Source organism: Nannospalax galili, unplaced genomic scaffold (genome assembly GCF_000622305.1).
Source record: "Nannospalax galili isolate Female #2095 unplaced genomic scaffold, S.galili_v1.0 scaffold298, whole genome shotgun sequence".
Classification (NCBI taxonomy): Eukaryota; Metazoa; Chordata; class Mammalia; order Rodentia; family Spalacidae; genus Nannospalax; species Nannospalax galili.
In genome coordinates this window covers 807450-814931 of record NW_008344488.1, presented here as the reverse complement: position 1 = coordinate 814931, position 7482 = coordinate 807450, and the positions used below count along the sequence as shown (strand labels likewise).

Sequence of the window (7482 nt, the reverse complement as noted above, 5' to 3'; positions counted from 1 at the left end):
GAATATAAATGTGTTATGGCTACGTATGAAGACCACAAAAGGTGCATGTGTCCCTAGCCGGTGGATCAATCGTTGGGAGCTGATGGTATCTTGAGGGTTCTGACTTCATCAGTGGCTTAATCCATTGATAGATTAATAATTTAATCATGATATTGGGAGGCTTTGGAAACTTTGTGAGGTGGGATCTAGTTAGAGCAATTAAGTAGGTCACTAGGGTCATGTCCCCCTTCATACCTACCTCTGCTTGCTAGCCATGATGAGCTGAGCACCTTTGCTCTGTAACGTTTTCCTCTTTATGAAGTCTGCTTCACCCCAGCCCCAGAAACAGCAGAGCCAAGTGACCATGACTGAAACCATGAGCCAAAGTGAACTTTCCTCCTGTGAATCTTTTCTCTCAGGTGTTACAGCAAGAAAAAAAAAATTCACTAATATGCAAACTGTCTGGCCTCTTCATATAAGGGCACTAATCCCACCATAGCGCCTCACCAGCATGACGTCACCTGACCTTAATTATTTCCCAAAGCTCCATTCTAAATACCATCACATTAGGGAAGATCATTTGTAATCCATTCTCACACCACTATCTCAAAATCTCCTTCCTCTCCAGCATTTCTTTACTATTGACTCCTTCTCCAGGACAACTGGAAAACGCAGAGTAAGTATCCTTGAAGTCCTTTTTCACAATCCAAAAGAGTCATTGATTTTTAAAAAGTGTAAGTGTAATACTTTGATATGCCCTCTCTTGTCTCCCCAAGCTCCCAGTAAAACCCTTTCTTTCTCCCTAACCTGCTTGCATCATGAGTGAGAGCAAGATCATTCCTGGCAGTCAGCAGAAGTGCTGAGTGACAACTGCCCTGGTCCAACCTACAGAGGCCGCTTCGTCCCATGGAGCCCCTTCTCAGGATTGCTCAGGCTGTAGCATTCTGACCTTTGGGTTGCTTTGTTGTTGTTCCTTTTTGGATTCTGGGTTCATTCTGTTTTTCTTTGTTTGTTTCTAGTATCCTGAGTGATCTTTCAAACATCACAAATGTACTTGTAGAAACCTATAATTCACATGAAACGATCTATGCCATCAACTGTGGTGTTGCATGACTATAATCCCAGCAGTCAGGAGGCTGAGGCAGGAGGACTGCTATGAGTTTGAGGCCAGCCTTGGCTATATAACGAGTTCCAAACCAGCCAGGACTTCATAGGAAGACCCTGTCTCAGAACAAAAACCAAAATAAAACAAAACCTATCCAAATGTGATAGTGCATGCATATAAGCCTAGCACTTGGGTGGTAAAGACAAGAGGATCAGAGTTCAAGGTCATTCCCTATGCACAAGTTTGGGGTCAGATTGGGCTACATGAGACCCTGTCTCAAAAAGAGAAAAGAAAAGAAAAAGAAAAAAGAGGAGGATAAAGATGGAGGGGAAGAGGAGGAGGAGGAGAAGGGGAGAGAGAGAGACAGAGACACAGAGAGAGAGAGATAAAGATATGCTTAATAGATATTGGAGAAAGGCACAGAAATTTGGGGTTTTTCATCTATTCTTTGAGTGAACTTTTACTTATTTTTGTGGTACTAGGGACAAAAAATCAGGGTCATACCTATGCTACACAGGCTTTGCACCAATGAGCTGCAGCTCCAGTCCAGGGATTTTTATTTAGAAGAAAGCTTTTCCCATCCCCCTTAATCAAAGAGCACTTAGTTACTGTATAATGAATAATTAAAAAGCCTCTTCTCGTGATCAGAGTCAGGAGTTTTCCTGTCCAAGTTAATTTGACTCCTCTGGCAAAGGAAATCCTTAGAAAGGATAAGACCAATATAGCGTTTTCACTTAATATGAAATCTAAATTTCTTTTATTAAGTAGTTCAGAAATGGTTACACTTTCTCTTAACTGGGTAGCTGAAAAATGTGGCGAGAGCTGGAGCAATGACCTTGAAGTTTTCTTGAGGCTAAGAGGCTTCACAGTGGCCACCTCTGTCTGTGGCCATTTTGGGGTAATTTGATACAGTCCCTTAGTAATGAAAAAAGAAAACTTGAATAAAGATAGAGGGAAACTTAGCCGGGAGCCTGGTGCTTAGGTTTAATGAAAACTGCTGCTTTCTTACTTCTGTAAGAGTTCAAAGACCTAGGGTGATTCCCCTAAATGGTTTCAGCTAACCCAATGTGGGAGGAAAAATCAGTATTGATAGCATCCCCACTGGAAAATTTAAAGTCTAATTAGCTCTCAGGATGGCTGACTTTCCTTAATTCATCAATGGGATTCTGGGAAACCAGGCAGGTAGAGCAGACGCCAAGAACTAAGAAGAAAGAGCAAGAGCAAAGTGAGAAGCCTAAGTTCAGGGCAAAGCAACCAACCCTGGTGATTTGCTCCCCATCGTGACTCACCTGGCACAGAACCCCTAACCGATCTGCTACCTGGTTAATGGGATCCAGGAGAAACTTGGAATAGTGGCCCACTTACACTTCTGATTAATTCTCTATAACTCGATACTGTTAGCAAATGGATTAAAGAACCATTTGATCTTCAAAAAGGGGTTTACAGTTGCTTTGATGATTAAGTACCCAGGGGACACAATGGATTATCATGGATAATGGATTAGGAGAAGGGGGATATTAAAAAGGAACTGTCCTCCCTGGTCACATACAGATGATCTTGAGGTTGAATGGGGGCTAAGTTAACTCTGTCATGAGCTTGAAAGGCTAATCTAAAGGAATCCATTTTTCTCATTCCTTGGAGGAAAATCAGGCGTTTTATTGGCAGAGCTTTGAAGTCTAACCTCCATTCTCAAGATATAGGTAGATCTGGGGGAGAGTATTTTGGCAAGTATACGTGCAGAGCTGAAAAGGAATAAAGAGGAAACTGGTGTATCCTTTACCTGTTTTCCAGAGGTTAACTTCTGCCTAATGAGTCTCAATGCCAACCTGGCAACCAGTGGATAAAAGATCTGGTGTGGAACAGATGCCCTCCTTGGCTGCTTCCTCCAACCCTATCCTAGTCTCTGGCCCTTTCATGGAGTTACAACTCACAAACAGAGAGTAAGAAATGATTGTGTTCCTGAGCTAAAGTTGTGGTATGGGGAAAATGGTGGTGGAAGGCCTTGCGTGTGTAACCTGTGACTTACCATGGTGTTAGAAAATTGTATCTTCTGCTACCTTCCAAAGTGAAACAAAATTAAACTTTCTCCTTCATTCCAGGTCTTGGGAGAAAATGTGTCAGGAATTTGATTTTTCTAAGCTTTGTAGACAACTTTAACTGAAGCGATAATGTTGTTAAGGTATATTTATTTATTGGGACCTAATTTGTTCTTCAGATTTCTAAATGTAATTTGTAGTCTTGCTGCCACAAACTACTTTTAATCAAGTAGTTGCTCCACTGGGCTTAGTATTGAGACCTCCTGGCTCTCAAGAGCTCTGTGACATTGGTGTATTAGTTACTTTTCTGCTGCTGTGATAAAAACGCTGACCAAAACAATTTATAAAAAGGAAGAGTTTATTTGAGCTTAGGCTTATAGGGGAATTACAGTCTGTCATGGCGAGGAGGCATGGTGGCTGGAGGTGGCTGGAGCAGGAGGGAAGCTAAGCTCTCACATCTACAAGCAAGCACAGGAAACAAGAGAGCAACTCAAGATCCGGCAAGGCTTAAGAACTCTTTTAGCCCGCCCTCAGTGACATGTTTCCTCCAAGATAGCCATACCTTCTAAGACCTCCCAAAACAACACCACCAACTGGGGACAAAAATGTCCAAATACTTGGAGCCTATGGGGGACATTTTCTTTCAAACCACTACAATTGAGAACGTTTTTTAACCTCTCTGAACTATAGGAGTCTTATGTAAAACATCTTATTCTGTCTACTTTTCAGGGTTTGAGGGGAAACAAAAGTATAAATGAGATTTTGCTAACAAAACTATTTGAAAAACTGTCATATAAAAGAAAATCAAGGTACAAATTAGTTTTAATGATACAAAATTTAAGCCAGATTGCTGTAAAATGAAAAGATTCTAAAATTCATATGCAAGTTATAAAAGAACTGGCCTGTCTAAAATGATTTGGAAAAAGAAGAATAAAGTGGGAGAAATTATATTACTTAATTTTAAGACTTACTATGTACAACTACAGTGACCAAAATTGTGTGGTATGGGTGAGGGGTTAAATCAATGACAGAAATAGAACTTATGGATATGGCCAACTAATTTCACAATTGTTCAAAATCCAGTAAATGCTAGCTTTCCAACAAGGCGGCTCTGGAGCAATTGGGTAAGCTAAATAGCAAGACTAAACTAAAGATACCAAAATCAAACCCCTATATCTCATGCCATATACAAAATTTCACTCAAAATACATTGCAGATTTGAATGTAAAGCACGAGAGTTTTTAGAAGAAAATACAAAAAAATTCTTCAAAACCTACAATTTTGTTAACATCTCCTGGACATTACACCAAAATCATCATTCACAAAAGAAAAAAATCGAGGCCAAGGATATTGGCACACACCTGTCATAACACTGGGAAGGCTGAGGCAAGAGGACAGAGTTTGAGGCCAGCTTGAGCTGCATGGGGAGAACCTGTGTTTAAAAAAAACAGTACATGACATTTCATTAAAATGGAAAAGCTAGTGCTCTGGGAGAGGCTCTGTTAAGAGGATGAAAAGACAAACAATGTTTGCAAACCACATAGGTAACAATGGACTTAGGTCCAGAATATATAAAGAACTCTAAACACTCAATAATGGAACAAATAACTCAATTAGAAAATAGAAAATAGGCATTTCACCCAAGGAGATAAATGGATGGCAAATAAGTACATGGGAAAATGTTCAGCTTCACTAGCCAGCAGGGAAATATCCATTAAGAAATGTATTACTGCATTCCTATTAGAAGAATGAAATAAAAAACACCAGCAATGCTAATTGCTGGTAAGGATGAGGCAAAACTATATCTCACACACATTGCTGATGGGAATACAACATGGTATAATCAGTGTTGAAAGTAGTGTGGTTAGTTTAAAAATCTGAACCTTTAGCTACCATACCATTACCGGGCATTGAGTCTCCTCAAAATGAAGGCTCTGTCTATGACTGTTCATGAAAGTTTTATTTGTAGGAGCCCCGAACTAGAAACTTATATTAGGTGGATGAGTCAGAAAATTGTGCTATATTTCCTAACACTTGGGAAATGGAAGCAGGAGGATCAGGAGTTCAAGGTCATCCTAGCTTACCACAGTGAGTTTGTGGCCAGGTTGGGCTAGACAAGACCTTGTCCCAACAAGACAAAACGACAACAATAAATTGTGCTTTAGCTATTCCTTACACATTTACCAAGTAATAAAAGGGACTATACTAGGGTGAGGGGAGTTGGCAGCATGCTTGCCTAGCATAAATGAAGCCTGGCGTTCAACCCCCAGCGCTGCATAAGCCAGGTGTGGTAGCATAAACCTGCAACCCCAGCTCTTGGAGATAGAAGCCAAAATATGAAGTAGGACATCTTTGACTATAAGGTGAGTTTGAGACCATCCTGGGCTGCATGAGACACTTCTCAAATATGTATATGTGTGTGTGTATGAATAAATAAATAAACAAATAAATAAAATGAATAAACTATTAATGGACCCAATTTGGTAGGCAAGATAATGTACCCCCAAAAGATAACCAGATCCTAATTCCTCAGACCTGTAACTGTCACCTTATGTGACAAAAGGGTCTTTGCAGGTATGATTAAGTTGGCATCATAAGTGAGCTAACATCATGGGAATTTGAGATGGGAAGTCAGTCCTGCATTACCCTCCTGGCCCTGTGTCATCACAAAAGGCCCTAAAAGAGGGAGGTAACAGATACACAGACAGATACGAGATGGAGCCGAGATCCCAGGGGTGCAGAACCACAAACCAAGACATGCTCTACAGGCTGGAACCAGCTCAGGGAATGGATTCATCCTTAGAGCTTCCAGAAGCCTTCCAATGACTATGCTTTAGCCTCATGAAACTGAGTTTGGATTTCTGACTCTTAGATGTGTGAGATAATAAATCCGAGTTGTTGTAAGTCACTACATTTGTGGTAATTTGTTACGGTGCAATAGAAAACTAATTCTCCATAACTTGGATGGATCTCAAAGGCATATGCTCAGTGGGAAAAGTCAATCCCAAAAGGTCACATACTGTATAATTCCATTTATATGTCATTTTTGAAATAGCAAAATTATAAAGATTGAGAACAAATTAGAGGTTACCAGCGATTAGCAACAGTGTGGTGCATGTCACATTAAAGGGGCAACATAAGTGGGTCTTTCAGCAGTGGGACAGTTCTGCATCATGATCATGCAAGTGGTGATAGGAATCTAGACCTGTGATAAGATGCTGCAGAACTGGACATTCACATTGCACTGAGGTCTAGTTTCTGGTATTGATATTGTGCTGTAGTTATGTAAGATATAACCAGTGAGGTTATGGATGTAGTTCAGTTGGAAGAGTGCTTACCTAGCATGCATAACACCCTGGGTTCAATCCCCAGCACTGTGTATACCAAGCGTGGTGGAATCTATCTTTCTGATATTTCAGCACTGAGAAGTGGAGGCAGGAGGATCAAATGTTCAAGGTCACCCTCTGCTACATAGCAAGCTTGAGGCCATTTTAGTCTATATGAGACCTTGTCTCAAAAAAAACAATATATATATATATGAAATCAATGAGGAAGCAGTGATGGGTACATAGGACACTCTCTGCTGTCTTTGCAAATCACTTATAAAACTATAATTATTTCAAAAAATTAAGTAAAAGTAACAAAAATGCAATTTAGTAAATAGTAAAAACCATGAGCAACAACTTGTAATGAAGCATCTTTAAAAAATACATGTAGGGCCAGGTGTGGTGGCTCACACCTTTAATCCCAGAACTCAGGAGGCAGAGGCAGGCAGATCTCTGTGAGTTCTAGTCCTGCCTGGTCTACACAGTGAGTTCCAAGTCAGCTGGGGCTGCAGGGAGACGGTCTCAAAAAGACCAAATATATATGTATCTTTTGTAAGTGTCTGTGTAAGTATATGCATATTGCAAGTTTTGCTTTGAGGAGCTTTTGGAATTAATAGAAGATTGAACAAACTCCAAAGTGATCATTCTAGTCTATGAATACCAACCTCAGTATCCTTTCCTGAGCAGCTTGCCAGTAAGTTGCTCTTAACTGCTCAGAAAATATCTGCAAGAAAGTCTCTCATGTATGATTTGGTTCTTAGTCCATCAGGAGGATCCTGGGTTGCCCATATCTATGCAGTGGAGATATTTTCAGCCATAAAGAAGAAGGAAATGATATCATTTGCAGGAAATTGGATGCAACCAGAGATTATCATATTAAGAGAAGTAAGTGAATCCCAGAAAGGCAAACACATGTTTCTGCTCATATTGTGGCTCCTAGATTTTATGTAGGTGCATAACATCACCACCCCGCATGTGTGTGTGTGTGTGTGTGTGTGTGTGTGAGAGAGAGAGAGAGAGAGAGAGAGAGAGGAGT

The 7482-nt window shown here is 40.4% G+C and overlaps 1 long non-coding RNA gene across 1 annotated transcript in view; it reads left to right on the top strand.

The window, feature by feature from the left end:
- The window catches only part of LOC115071643, a 17807-nt gene extending 10490 nt beyond the window's left edge, over positions 1-7317 (top strand). The window contains exons 2-3 of the long non-coding RNA XR_003850750.1: positions 2876-3024; positions 7208-7317. This is a non-coding gene — a long non-coding RNA (uncharacterized LOC115071643). The remainder of the gene's footprint in view (positions 1-2875; positions 3025-7207) is intronic.
- Positions 7318-7482: the final 165 nt, after the last annotated feature.